Here is a 14,197-nt window from a genome sequence, read left to right as displayed (position 1 = left end):
TTTTATAAGAGTTTTCATGGTCATGGTGTCTCTTCCTTTTTTTTTTTTTTTTTTTTTTTTTTTTTTTTTTTTTTTTTTTTTTTTTGTATACGTCTTTAATGAAAACATAGGTAATGCAGAGACATGGTCTAGAGCAGAGTCCAGTACATCAGGAAAAGCCTTCCTTGCTGGATTGATAATCTGCATTACTCGATTTCTGAAGCCTGCTACACTGTAATACCACACTCATGTGTAAAGTGGAATTAGCATCTAAATCAGTTACTGGTCCAGATACATCTTTTGTTCTGAATTCCTATCCTTAGCTTTAGCATCTTCAAAATATCTTCATTCTCAAGGAGTGTGGCAGAGTTGAAGAGACAGGTCCCAAGGCAGACGGAAATGACCTGTCTGGATTTCCTCTGCTCTACTATGGCACCATCTGTCCCCAGACCGACACCAAACAGCAGGCTTGATGGTGTCTCTTCTTAACAAAAAAAAAAAAAAAAAAACCTAACTAAGACAGTTGGGGAAGGAGAAGAGTCACTTAGGCTGTACTTTCTAGAGTCTATTTGACCTGTAATGAGATCCAAGTCTTATGACTCGCTCAATTCCTTGACGCTTACATGATTTTTTTTTTGTTTACAAAAAGTGATGAGATAATCATGTGATTGTTTTCCTTTCCATTTGTTTATATAGCGGATTATGTTTACAGATTTTTGTATATTGAACCATCCCTGCATCCCTAGGATGAAGCCTACTTGATCTTGATGGATGATGTCTTTGATGTGTTCCTGGATTTGGTTTGCGAGTACTTTATTGAGTATTTTTGCATCAATGTTCATAAGAGAAATCTCCACTGAGAGGCTCCACCTAGCAACTAACTCAGACAGATACAACCATCAACAGCCAAACCAGTAGATGGAGCTTGAGGACCCTTATGGAAGAATAAGAGGAAGGATTGCAGGACCCAAAGGGATAGGAACTCTACAGGAAGACAGAGTCAACTATCCTGGACCCTTTGAGGCTCTCAGAGACTGAACCACAAACTAAAGAACATACATGAGCTATACCTAGTCTTCCCCACTCATATGTAGTAGATGTGCAACTTAGTCTTCATGTAGGTACTGAACAACTGGAACTGGGGCTATCACAAAAGTTGTTGCCTGTATGTGAGATATGTTTATCTAGCTAGGATGCCTTGTCCAGCGTCAGTGGAAGGGGAAGCACCTGGCCTCCCAGAGACTTGAAGTCCAAAGAAGGGGAGTATGGATATTCAAGGAGGCCCCTACCCGCTCAGAGGAAAAGGGGATGAGGAATAAGGGAAGGACTGTAGGAGGGAGTGACCAGGAGGGGGTCAGAGAGCAGTATGTAATGTGAATAAATTAAAAAAGAACATAAAATGAAATTTTAAAAAATTAATAATGAGAAGCCAGGTCATCAGCAAAGTGATGCAGGAAGGGGGCTGGCTGTACAGGGTCAATAATGAAAGCTTTTGTATCTGAAACGTCACTGGGTGTGCCATATAGTTGCCCTGTTGGTTGACTCTGGGCTTTTCATTTGACAGCCTTTATCATTGCTGTTTAGAATGACACTTTGGAGTATTAAAGGTATTCAATAAACATTTGCAAATCTGAAAAAGATAGTTTTAAATGTATTGGCATTACCACTTTAATGAATACAAAAATTCCCATTGAAAAAAAAGCAGATAATAGGTGTCTGTAAAACAGGTGAAGTAGACTCAGATCTCCAAGTCATCACAAAAGCTACAGCTTTGGGTTAAAAAGCATGACCAATCATTTTTCCTCTGTTTAGAAGGCTGGATATACAGACTTGGGAGAGATAGTTTTAGCCCAGTGAGAAGAACCTTTAAGTCTATACTTAGAAGACAACCAAAGGAAACCTGAAACAGAAACACAGATGCGGACAAGACAAAACACAACAGGAAGCCCAGACTTACAGATTGGAAAAATACTCCACTATTTGGGGCACGGGTCTCCAGCGAATCTTCAATCCTGAACAAGAACCTCCAAAGGTCCATGATTCACTGAAGAATGATACCCTGGAATCAGATAGTATGTAATCTTAAAAAGTGTTTTATTCTGCAGAAGTCTAGTTTACTAGGGTCTCCCATTACCAAGATAGAGAGACAACCAACCAAGTGAGCTCTAGGCATTCTGGAACCATTATTGGGGCATAAAGGTTGGAGGCCTGTTTTTTGTTTGTTTGTTTGGTTGGTTGGTTGGTTTTGGTTTTGTTTTCTATTAGTAATTGACTTGCCTGACCTTGCCTATACTTGCCCAGTTCTTAGGCCTGGTCTCCTTAATTGTCAATGTGAATGAAGTCTGTCATGGAATTAACCTAACCTTCTGAGCCACTGAACAGTGAGGAGTCAGTGCTTTACCAGTACATCAGAACTCCATTGATCAATGGTATTTTTGAATTTTTGTTTTTTTTTTAAATCTTAATAAGACATTGTTATACAATATCATAGAAGGGGGAGAGAAATTCAAAACATTTCCTATTTTTTCCCACATAAATTACTTTCTTGTACTTTTACAAATTGCATTTACACACTGTAAGTTATTTTCTTAGACCCTCAGAATTTACTTAAATTTTTAAATCCTCAGATGTTTGTACACCTTAGAACATTTTCTTAGGCCCTCAGAAATTGCATAGACCTTAAACCTTTTGCTTTCCATCTATTTACCAAAGACATGAGTTATTGTTATTTATTAGAGAACAGTCATTGCAAAGCATTTTTTTTAAATAAAGGAACAGTAAAAACTTACATCTGAAGCCTGTTTATCTTTCAATATGAAGCTTGTTAACCAGGCAAACCTGGTAGCCTTTCTCTGCAGGTGACCTAGTAGCTCTAGAAAAAGCAAAGCCTCGTTTTTCCATAAGAAATTGACTAGGTAGCTATTGCCTGTGGTGGAGGAGTTATTTGCCTGCTGCTGTTAAACTAACATCTACAGTTAATCTAGCCGTTGATGCTACCAAGGATCTGAAAATAAATTATAGCAGGCAGTATAACCCAAATGGCCTATGCATCAATTAAAATGACAGAGATTCACCCACTATCTGGACAGTTACCCTAGGCTCCTGTGATCTCAGTGGCTTTGGTGGAGGCAGAGGTCCAGGGTAGCATCAGTCTCCAGCTACCAGTCCCAAAAGATCTGAGAAACTTGGGAGAGTGACCTTACATTGTCCAGGCAAAGTGGAGGCAATTAACTTTCCAATGTCCTGATGATCCAGGTTGGGCAGGCTCCTTGTATCAGGTGAAGCATTGGGGCAGTTACACCCAATGGTTAGTGTTGCCACAACCCAGGTAGAGTCAGAATGCCCCATCATCTTCTTTGGAGATGTAGGTTGGGGTTACCTCTAGGAGCTGGGGGTGTCTGTCTGCTGTAGTTTTCCAGTAAACATTTTTAATGCCATATTCGACAAATCTCTGACAAGTTTGAGAACTATTATCTATTACTAATATCTGAGCTAAAAAAAAATTCTCTAGTTTTTAAGTTCCATTTTTTAGGCTTAATCTTGAAAACACAGTCAGGAGACTAAATAAAAGCCTGTTATTGTGATTGAATTACATTTAAATTTATCATGGCTATAAGCATAGTTCTGAGAACTTTAGAGAATTTTATCCTTTATGAGGTGACTAACTGTAGGGCAGTTGAGTACAGTCTGGTCCTCGGTTGAGTTAATGCTAGAAGCCCCCAGAGACCCCGAAGGAACGATAGGAGCTTTGCCTGCTCCCAGGCACAGGCACCAGGCACCAGGCACCAGGCACCAGGCCCCTGTCACTAGCCACAGTCCCCCATAGATTTGTCGCTATCAGTCACAGTCACATAAGGGCAATGCCCCAAGCCCTTCACATGTAGATGAGAAAAAGGACATGACCTATAGTCATGTAGACTCAAGACAGTGATCCTCATTCTAATGATGTACCTAGAGGCCTGCAGGGCTTAGCCAATAAGCTTTCCTTTCCAGACATTCCTCCCTGCAAAAGGTATTTAATCTCAGGCTCACCCTGAGAAGTGGGGTATGGTTTACATATCTACTTTCCGATATGACAATAAATGCCTTAAAACCAAGAAGGGTCTCTTTTCATCTGGATCGGCCCTGGGGAGTGACAGAGATGACCCTTGCCTACAGAGCCATCGTCCAATCTCCCAAAGAAAATCTCTGTGCACTCTACCAGCCACAATCACGATCAAGTCCAAGACGCTGCTTCCCCACCCCCCAGAGAGGACCCCCAGCCATCTCCGGCTGTCCCACGGCTCAAACTGTGCTCTCCTACCCCTGAGCAGTGTATTGAAGCTTCTTCCCTATGGTCCAACGCAGGGTAAGTGCAGTCAAACTCCCCTTGTCCCTCCTCATCAAGCAGTGAAGCCCTGTGGCAGAGCAGACATGAGACCCATAACTCTACAAGTGACCATTATGTTGCATGTCTTAACTATCTTTAACAGTTTATAGTAAGTTCGTATCTTTTGTAAGATTAAGCCTTTACAACTTTATCTTTTTTTAGTTTGAGCCTTGAAAAAAATAATTTCTGAAGTGAAGCTCTTTTATTATCAAACTAAAACTTTAAATTATGAATACAGTTCATGGAGAGACTGGCCACTTTACTTTCCTGGTCCCTACATAGTGCACAATTACAGAATATCACAGTTTCTTATATGTCTCAGTAATAAAAATAGCCAAATCTTAACAAATTTATCAAAGACTAGGAGGCTAGATAGACATTCTTAAATCAATCTCAGATTAGGCCTTGGGTAAAGACAGCCATTCTAAGGGCTCTTTATTAGACTGCTAGGGTCATTGTCTTGCTGCATCACAAAATAGGAATATTACAGATTCTGATATTTGTTGGGGGGCGACTTTTAGCAGAAAGCGGCTATCAGCTTTGCAGCCATCTTGAGCCATATACCCTGACATGAGATTTAAATTACAATAGCCTACAACAGCTGAGAACACTCCGATAATCTTGGTTTAGATACCTTGAGATTAAAGGTGTGTGAGATTAAAGGTGCGTGAGATTAAAGGTGTGTAATTTAAGAGTATGATTTAGAAGTATAGAGATCAGAGTTAGAGACAAGACCTAAGGGCATGATTAAAGGTGTAACTTAGAGGCGTGGCTTAGAAGTAAGACATATAAAATGCAGAGGCAGACAGTAGAATACAAACATTAGGGAGACATAGCAGAGAGAAGACATTAGGGATACTATAGAAGACAGATTCAGACATTAGGGAGACACAGCAGACAGAAGACATTAGGGAGACGAGAGAGAGATATTCATACACATCAGACATTAGATAAAATCTGGCCTCACCCTCGCTCTTGCTGAACCCCCGACCTGCAGACCGGAGCGGCAGCTTGGGCCGGGATACAGTGGCCGCCCAAACGTGGGTCGGCCCAGGCCTCAACATTTTGCCTGGGCTGCAACATTTATTTTGGCCACCCCAACGTGGGACTAGTGCGGTCCCCAACAGATATTTAGTGTTTAGGGCTCATGGCTGTGGTGCTAACTTTTTAGCCTTTTATTTATTTATTTATTTATTTATTTAAGATTACATAGTAATATAGACATCACAATCTCTCAAAGCCTTATAAATTTAAGTATTTAAACACACAGTTTTAAATTAAGATTTTCCTCTTAAAAAGTTTACAAATTTAAAATCTCTCAACTGTGGAACTGTGGGATCCTGCAATATCAAAATTAAAGCAATCTTTGAAAGTAACTTATTTATTTATTTATTTATTTATTTATTTATTTATTTATTTTAACTTCAGGAGGAAAGAACCAAGAAACAGAGCACAACCATAGCAAGGGAAAACCAAACTCCAACAGTGCGAACAACTCAATGCTTAATACCTGGGATCCATTTTCTGGCCTTCCCCCAAGAACCTTGGATCACCTCTGTGGTCCCACCCTTGACAGTGTACATAGCCTATCCTCTAGGTCCCAGACAGGTCCATCACATTGTCTACTGTTTCTGGATTCTGTCATATATCATGGTCATCTCCAAAACCAATTGGCTCCCTGTAATAACTAGGTTCAATTCAGGAACTTTCACTCTGCCACACAGTGCGTTGACTTTTACATGACAAAGTTTAGCTGCCAACATGAGGTGCATTCTTATCTACAAATACATGGAGGTTCAGCTTTTGATCTTTACTAAACAAGCATTATTTTTAAATCCTTTCATAGACCCTGCTTTCAAGACAGGAATCATATAAAAATCTATCCCAATCCAAAACATCTTGGAGACCTGTTTTTCCCTCCTTGGGTAGCCCACACCATGTGGTCACTTTGAATCAAGATGGTGCTGAAGTCACATGGTATCCACCCTCTCTAATCCTAACAAAGAGGGTTGCCAGCCATGTGGATGCCTCCTTCCTGATAGGAAACAGCAGTTAAAATAGCAGCAAAACACATGTTGCTTATATCCCAAAATGGCGTCATGCCACATAATTTCTTTAAGATTACCTAAACATAGATTCTTAAATATCTACTCCATGTTAACTCTTTTTTTCCAGACACAGATTTGTGCAAGTTTTTAACCATATGCAATAAACTTACAAATTTTGAGGTACAGGAACTTCACTTAAAGCAATAGTCTAATTTTTTTTGGCTATTCTGCTTGGTTCACCTCTTCCTGTCAGAGCCAGGTGATTCACCGACATAGAACATGGAGAAGATTTTAGAAGCATGCCTAGGTCTAGAGAAGAGAGACCTATAATCCAATTCCAGAGGCACTTTGCAATAAAGAGTAAAATAAGTTTAGTATTACCCATATCCAAAAGACATTTGAATCCCTCATAAACTGAATCCAATAACTGAAAAAATCTCAGGGATATATTCTAAACTCTGGCCGTCAAAACAGCCATGATAGTAGCATTGGCAGGGCAAAACAAAGCCAATAAACACAGAACTGAGAAAGCGCACACACTCAAAGAGACCAGTCAAAAACAAAGTATACTATCATTCATAAATTCTACTGAGCCTGACCCATTGCTATCTCCAATTTGCAATGAAACTTCAGACACATGAGGAAACACAGACACACCTACACACAGACAACAGTCAAAACTTTCTCTTCTCTCGGACCCTGGTGGTAATCACTGAGAGATTCCCTACCTTCTTCACAATTGTCATTCTGAAGAGTGGCTCATGTCTTGGCAGAACCCAATCTTTTCAGCTGTAAACTCAATGGCCAATGAGGTTATTCTAGGGATTACTTCAGTTGTCTGTGGGATAGATGCTACTACTAATTGGTTCTGCAATTAGATCTCCCTCACTGTGTACCTTCTCTTCTCTCTCTTGGCTATGGTGCCTGCCCCCGTAGTAGGAGAAGGGAAAGACAGTGACACCTTATAATGTGGCAGAAGGATGGAAGATCAACAACTGGGCAACACATGAACTGTTGCAGTTAATTATATAGCATGGTTTTGGAAATGAAGCTTCAGCCACATAATAAATGGTCCCCATATCCTGACATTGTGGTGCTACAATGAGCCACAGTAGCATCCTGGTTCTTAGAAGGCTCCGGGTTTTCCTTCATTGCTACTCTTCAAGCCTCCAGGTGGACGATGGACTCTACACTTTGTGTCTACTGCACACAGACACATACCTCCAGTGATCTCCACTCCCCCATAACCCCACCATCTCTTGAGTAACCACTCTATGATCAATGTTGCTGTTGTTGATAGGATAGCCAAAATCTTTAACTGGAGGGGATACGGTTTGTCAATTTGTTTTGAGAACATCAGCCAGAGGAATTACTCTGCTTACTAGTTTTATTACACATTTTACTCTTCCATTTTGGTGGCCCCAAATCAGAACACAAAAAAAGATAGGTAAAACACAAGACAAGACACAATTCAAAAATGACAACAGAAAACACAAGACAATGATAATAACAATTGGAGTCATTCAAAAGTTTAAGAATTTAAGCAAGAAATTTCCTACAATTTAATAGAGGCCTTTAAATAAGAGGTCTTATTTTCTTCAATAGCCTCTCTACACAACCCATCCCCATCAGAGGCTTCCTAAGAGATGATCTTCCTTGACCCAGTTAGGCTAGGACTTTCCTTTCTGATGCCTGAAGTCCTCACTGGGCGCGACATCCTTATGGGTCCTCAGCTCTTTTGTGCAGCCCCCATGTGGGAACACTGCCAGTGGATCCCCAGGCCCCTTCATGTTTGTTCTTAGTTCCCAGTCTTCACTCCGCCCCACATTCATTAATAAATTAATTATCCTTTTCGGTTTATCCTATAGTATTTATTTATATTTTAATTGTTTTAAAACGAACCTAGCCTGAGTTTTTTTTAAATAATATGTATTTCAAATACATATTTCAAATACATTTTTTAAAAATGTTTACTCTCTCTCTTTGTGTGTGTGTGTGTATGTGTGTGTGTGTGTGTATAAGTAACAGGTCATGTGTGTGGAGGTCAGAGAACAACTTGTGTAAGTCACTTCTCTTTTTCTAACAGGTCTGTTTAAGGATCAAACTCAGGCCAAGTTTGGAGACAAGTGCCTTCACCTGATTAGCCATCTCACCAGAAGTTCTTTAAAGAATGTGTGTAATCGTATGTTGAGACATAATGACCTCTATTTTTACTCTATGTGATTCTGTGTTTTAATGTTGTTTCATGATATAATGTCTTCTTCAATTTCTTTGATAATTTCAGGTTTTTGTTTTTGTTTTGTTTTGTTTTGTTTTAGTTTTTGATGGAGCAATTTATCAGTATTTGTTTATTTTTATTTTATCTTCTGTTACAATTTAATTCTTTATATCTTATGTGTATAATTTTTTTGTCTGCATGTACATACGTGTACTGTCTATGTTCCTCGTGCCCACAAATGCAAGAAAAAAATAACTGGTCTTCTGAAACTGATGTTCTGGACTGGTGTGAGCTGCTATATAAAAGTAGTGAACAAAAACCCAAGTTCTCTGCAAGAACACCAAATGATTTTTAAACACAGAATCCTTAATTTAGTTTAATATTTTTTAAATTTAGATTTCTGTCTTTCATAGATTTCTTGGCCTATGTTCATAGTAAGTGTGGAGTGTTAAGGGCACCCTCAGTATTACATGGCATCTTCACATAGTGGCTTCCTTTGTTAACTATTTTGTTTTTTGCCATGCAAAAACATGTAGCTATGTTCTTGAGATATTAAATGTCATCTTCTGGAAAGTTTTTCTATTGGGTTAATTTTATCCAAAAGGGTCATTTAATCTTTCCTCAGGAGTCATATGCCTTAACACCAGCCTGACAATCTACCTAAAGCCTGTCATTTTCAGTTTTACAATGATTCAAAATAAACAGTCTGACTAGAACATATTTCTTGAAAGGATAAGCCTATTTTTTTTCTTTTTGGATTGCTCAACTAAAACTTTTCTGTAGATGAGTTAGTGGTTTGTTGTTGTTTTCTCAAGACAGCCTATTATGAAAACCAGTATCTTATACTATTTAGAGGAGCGTTAAGTAAAAGAAACAGGAGAACAAAAAGAAGTATTTAGGTAGTAGTCCCAAGGTAAATGGGGCATGAAAGAATCTTGCTAAAGGCTTCAGACTGAAGGGTAGACTGACAACTTCTCTAATCAGTAATGCTGTATGGCTTTGCCAGCAGGATGCAGTGATCTATGAAACATTGATTAGAATTTTCCCCTTCATTGGACTGAACTGAAAATAGAAACAATCCAATAGCAAGTTAGTGATGTTATGAAATAAATGAATGGTCCTATGGCAATATGAGAAAGAAAATCTCTGTGGAGAACAACAGGGGAAAATAACCTGCCTAACCATACAATTTCAATATTTATTTTAAGAAAGCTTTTTTTTTTTTTATCAAGACCATTATATAATTGATCATTTAACTAGAAATTTTTAGAAGCTCTCAATTGCATCATAACACTTGATTTACTTTCTATTGTGAGGAAAAGTAAAGCCCATAGGCCTCACAAAGAACTGATTGTCTTCACTGTACTGGCTCAAAGAAGAGCCAATTCTGAGTCTCAAATCTAAGAAAGAAATCCTACTACTCTATGATGCTACCTGCACTTAAGCATTAACTCTTTTTTTTTTAAGTGTAATATACCCTAGAAAAATGTATTTATAATGTTGTATGACTAGATGTTTTGTGGCTTGAGAACATAGATTTTCATGTTTAGATTCTTATTAGATAATATAGATTTAGATATGTCTTTAAATTAAATAATATATCCAGGTCTTTATACTGGGCCTAGAATGCAGGAAGGAAGGAGAATGGAACTTAATGTATCCGTTGAAGAGACTAGGACATATTAAGTGTTAGCATTCTTTCTAGGCTCCACCCACAATTTCCTGGCAGCAGCCAGGTATGGCTGACTCAGTATAAAAGGGACTATTTGCCACCTCCTCTCTTGCTTATTCTTTTATTCTCTTACTCTCTTACTGCCTGCCCCTTTTTCTCTGCCTCTACTCTCTCAACTCTCCCCCTCATGCCCTAAATAAACTCTATTCCATACTATAACCCTATATATATCTTATGGCTGGTACCTCAGGGTGAAAGGATGTCTCAGCATGGGCCTACAGAGGCATCTTCTTCCACCTCACCATATTGCCCCTCTACAAAACATATTCTGGTTCTCTCTTCTTTTTTTTTTTTTCTAAAACACAACAATAGGTATAGATGCAAAATATTGGAGAGGTCTGACTTTGGGATAAATCAAGACAGTAATTTGATAGAAATGGAAATAAATTACAGAGTAATTTCCATACTGTATTTCTGCTCCTTTAAGTCCAGAAAACCTACTTGGGCAGACAGTTCTTCCATATGGCTAGGAGACAGCAAACTCTTATTGCAAGCCTACTTGAAGGGCGCAGTTGCAAGAAGGGTTTCCTAGTAAGATATGAAAGCAAGGGATCATAGATAACCCTGAATTAATGTGATTGTGCAGACCCAACTGAAGTAATTTCAGATGATAACAGCCACGCCAAGATCAGCCATCTGGTCTAATAATGCATCAGGGTTAAACTGAGGAAAAGCACTCCAAGGAGAAGACTCAGAAGCAAAAATAACAGGATTTACACAGAGAAATCTTTAATGATTTGGTGGCAAGGAGAAATGAGAGGAAGGCCACCTGTCTAGATAAATGGTTTTGGCTAATTTAACATGATTCGCTTTATTAAACACCCCACCCAGTTTTCCTAAAACATTTCCTGGGTATTTGATTTCAAATGCAAATGCAATTAATACTCACCTGTTTCTGCCTCCTTAAAATTATTACTTGTAAACTAATGCCCACTCCTGAGAATCCATATAATGTTTAAGTACCAGCAACCAAAGATTTTACAGAAGAAAAGAAGGCTTTTCTTCTGTAGCGAGTTTCAGTTCATTTAGTGCTCCTATCAGTTTTTTTTAATTTGACATTTCATATAGAAATGAATGAAATTTTTTATTCAGTTTCATTTGTATTGCATATAAGGGGAGTGCTCTCCAACTCCCACATCATTTATCCTATTAAATCACTTGGTGAGGAAACATTTTTATTTGTACGGTGATTTAACTTGGCTAGCGTATTGTCTGGAATGTTTATAAATGATAAGCATTGTTTCATATTAAACCTGTTGTTGAAAGAGGCTACGACAATCTCTAGACCCACAGGATGATTCTTCCAATGCTGTCAAAATATTTGTGGAGGAGGAAGAGACACAAGTTACATTTCCCAGGAAACAGACTCTATGGCAAAGATTTATGGAAGATCTAAATAAGCATGGTTGAAAAGAATGGGCTGTAGTCATAAAAACTGAATAGGCAGGAGCAGAAGGAGCTATGTTAGTAAGATGTTCCTTCATCAATATCTGAAATCAAGCAAAAAAAGGCAAGCTCTTGTATCTTATAATAGACATTCATTATATTCCTGCTGCTCCCAGAAAAGCAACTTGACCTGCACGAAGTACTATCTTCAGCTGAGGGAGAGTGCTAGAAGGAAACACAGATGAGAACTGTCAGATCTCAAGATTTCCATAAGCTAGGAAAATGAACATTTCAGATCTAAGAGCAGAAGAAGGAATATGAATATGTCACCCGAGCATTCACTTGCAATTTCCACATGTTTCCAATCAGTTCTCTGCATTCTTCAGGGTTCTGATGTATCACATTCTATAGAATATAATGATAATGCTAACCATCATTGTCATAATCAAGTTTGGTGTGCATAAACTGCAAATCTGTGCACAGATCTCTGTATCTTGTACTGACAGCTTCCTGTATTTTGTACTGAGGCTGCATTGCAAATCCCCCATTTTTTTTTTCAGTTCTGCTGAATGAGTGTCTTGCCTACTAGAAAGATGTAGAATTTTTTGACTTAATTACTATTTTAATACCAAATTGTATTTTACTCTTTAAATATTATTTTATACATTGGAAAGAGTGACACATTCCAAGAATTGCATGTAGAAGTCCTATTCTACAATGTGGGTTCTGGAGATCAAATTCATTTCCTTGGGCTTGGCAACAAGTAAGAGCCATCTTATGAGCCTCTTAATTTCTTTTTAAGTTAATTTACTCTTTGATAATTTCATGTTTCATATATCATAATTTAAACATATTTACCTTTTCACTGAGTCTTTCTCTTTTCTTATTATCACAACCCTATTCCTTTCCTTCCACCAATCTCCATCTCACTTTCATATCACTTTAATTATATATTGGTTTGTTTCATAGTTCACTTGGTTTAATCAGGGACACCTTCACAGATATGGATGTGAAATTATCTACTCAAGCATGGGTAAGTGACCAGTGGCTACATCAATAGATATGATGACTTCCTCTCACCTGAAAACCTTTGAGTGTTGTCATCTTTCTTAGCGGGGCAGCAGGAGCCCCTTCCCAGTCTATGATTGAATGCTTATTGCCTTAGTCATCCACAGGCTATATTCAGGCAATTATAGATGTTGAAAATTCATGAGTGTCAGGGTCATGTCTTTCCTATAAGACAACGTCTCATGTTGCATCATCATTGCCTTCTTACATTCTTTCCTCTCCTTCAGTGTTTCTTAAGCCTTGGAGGAAATAACATGAGTTACCTAGTTACAACCGATTCCCAGCATCTTGACCAGTCATACATCTCTATGGTCACTATAATTAGTTCAGGTAGTATTGCTGTGTTCTGTTTATTGTGGAACATTTAGTAAGTATGACTACAGGGGATCCACTGGTTACAAGGCATCAGGCATCACACATGAGGACACAGGTTTAAGTAGATGGAAAGGTACCCCTTTATGAGAACTGATTAACAGAGGAACCTGGAACACTTCTCATCTTACTTATATGAGAACAACTGTATTCATACTGAGTGAATCATTTCCACTGAAAATATGAGTTGTTGTACCTGAAACCTAAGGGCTCCTGATGGGTAGTTCTGACTAAATTGTGTCACAAAGTTTGGAGAGCATATTTTTCAGAATCAGGAGTTTACATGAAGTTATTTTTTTTCAATTTTTGTCATTCTCCATTGTAGTTAATTCTGAACCCTGTGGTATATGATCCTCTTCAGAGACCTCACCATAAGCCTAAAACAAAGTCCCCATAGTGTGTGCCTCATAGGTTATCAAAAACCATTTTGAACATTCAGGGTAAACTGAGGCAGAATGTAGAGCCAGTGATTAGCTAGGGCCAATAAGGATGCTCCCTGGGACATCTATAAACAATTCCTCTGGGGGGGCCACAAGAGGCCAGTGAAAAAACTCCTTTGAGCCACAAGATGTTGCTGAAAAACAAAGGAAAAAGGGGGTGAAAGAAACACACACACACACACAGAGACAGACATACAGACAGACATACACACACACACACACACACACACACACACACACACACACACACACAGAGGATGAATAAAGCAAACAAACTCCAAGAAGCATCAAGGAGCGAGCTTCAGCAACTTTACTTTTTCTCCTACAACTTATATATTCTAGCAAAATCTTTCAAGCAGTATTGAAATATGTTTACACCAATACCTTTACATGTAAAAGCATTTTACATAGTACAGGTAAATCAAAAAAAGTCAAAAAATCAACTATTCCCAAGTACCCACATAAATTCATAACTAAGCAACTTACAATAGATTGACAGAGTGTGAATAAGCAAGATCATTTTCTCAATCAGCTTTTCTTACCAGCAGGTAGCAATTTGCAGTTACAATTATTTTATTATTTATC

The 14,197-nt window shown here is 38.4% G+C and overlaps 1 non-coding gene across 1 annotated transcript; it reads right to left on the bottom strand.

Moving 5' to 3' along the window:
* Positions 1-335: 335 nt before the first annotated feature.
* Positions 336-458, bottom strand: LOC117717386 (small nucleolar RNA SNORA55). Its single transcript, XR_004607883.1, has one exon. It is a non-coding gene; the product is annotated as a small nucleolar RNA SNORA55 (small nucleolar RNA).
* Positions 459-14,197: the final 13,739 nt, after the last annotated feature.

The sequence above is a fragment of the Arvicanthis niloticus genome, chromosome 11, assembly GCF_011762505.2.
Source record: "Arvicanthis niloticus isolate mArvNil1 chromosome 11, mArvNil1.pat.X, whole genome shotgun sequence".
In the NCBI taxonomy this organism is placed as follows: Eukaryota; Metazoa; Chordata; class Mammalia; order Rodentia; family Muridae; genus Arvicanthis; species Arvicanthis niloticus.
This window is presented reverse-complemented; position numbering and strand designations above follow the sequence as displayed.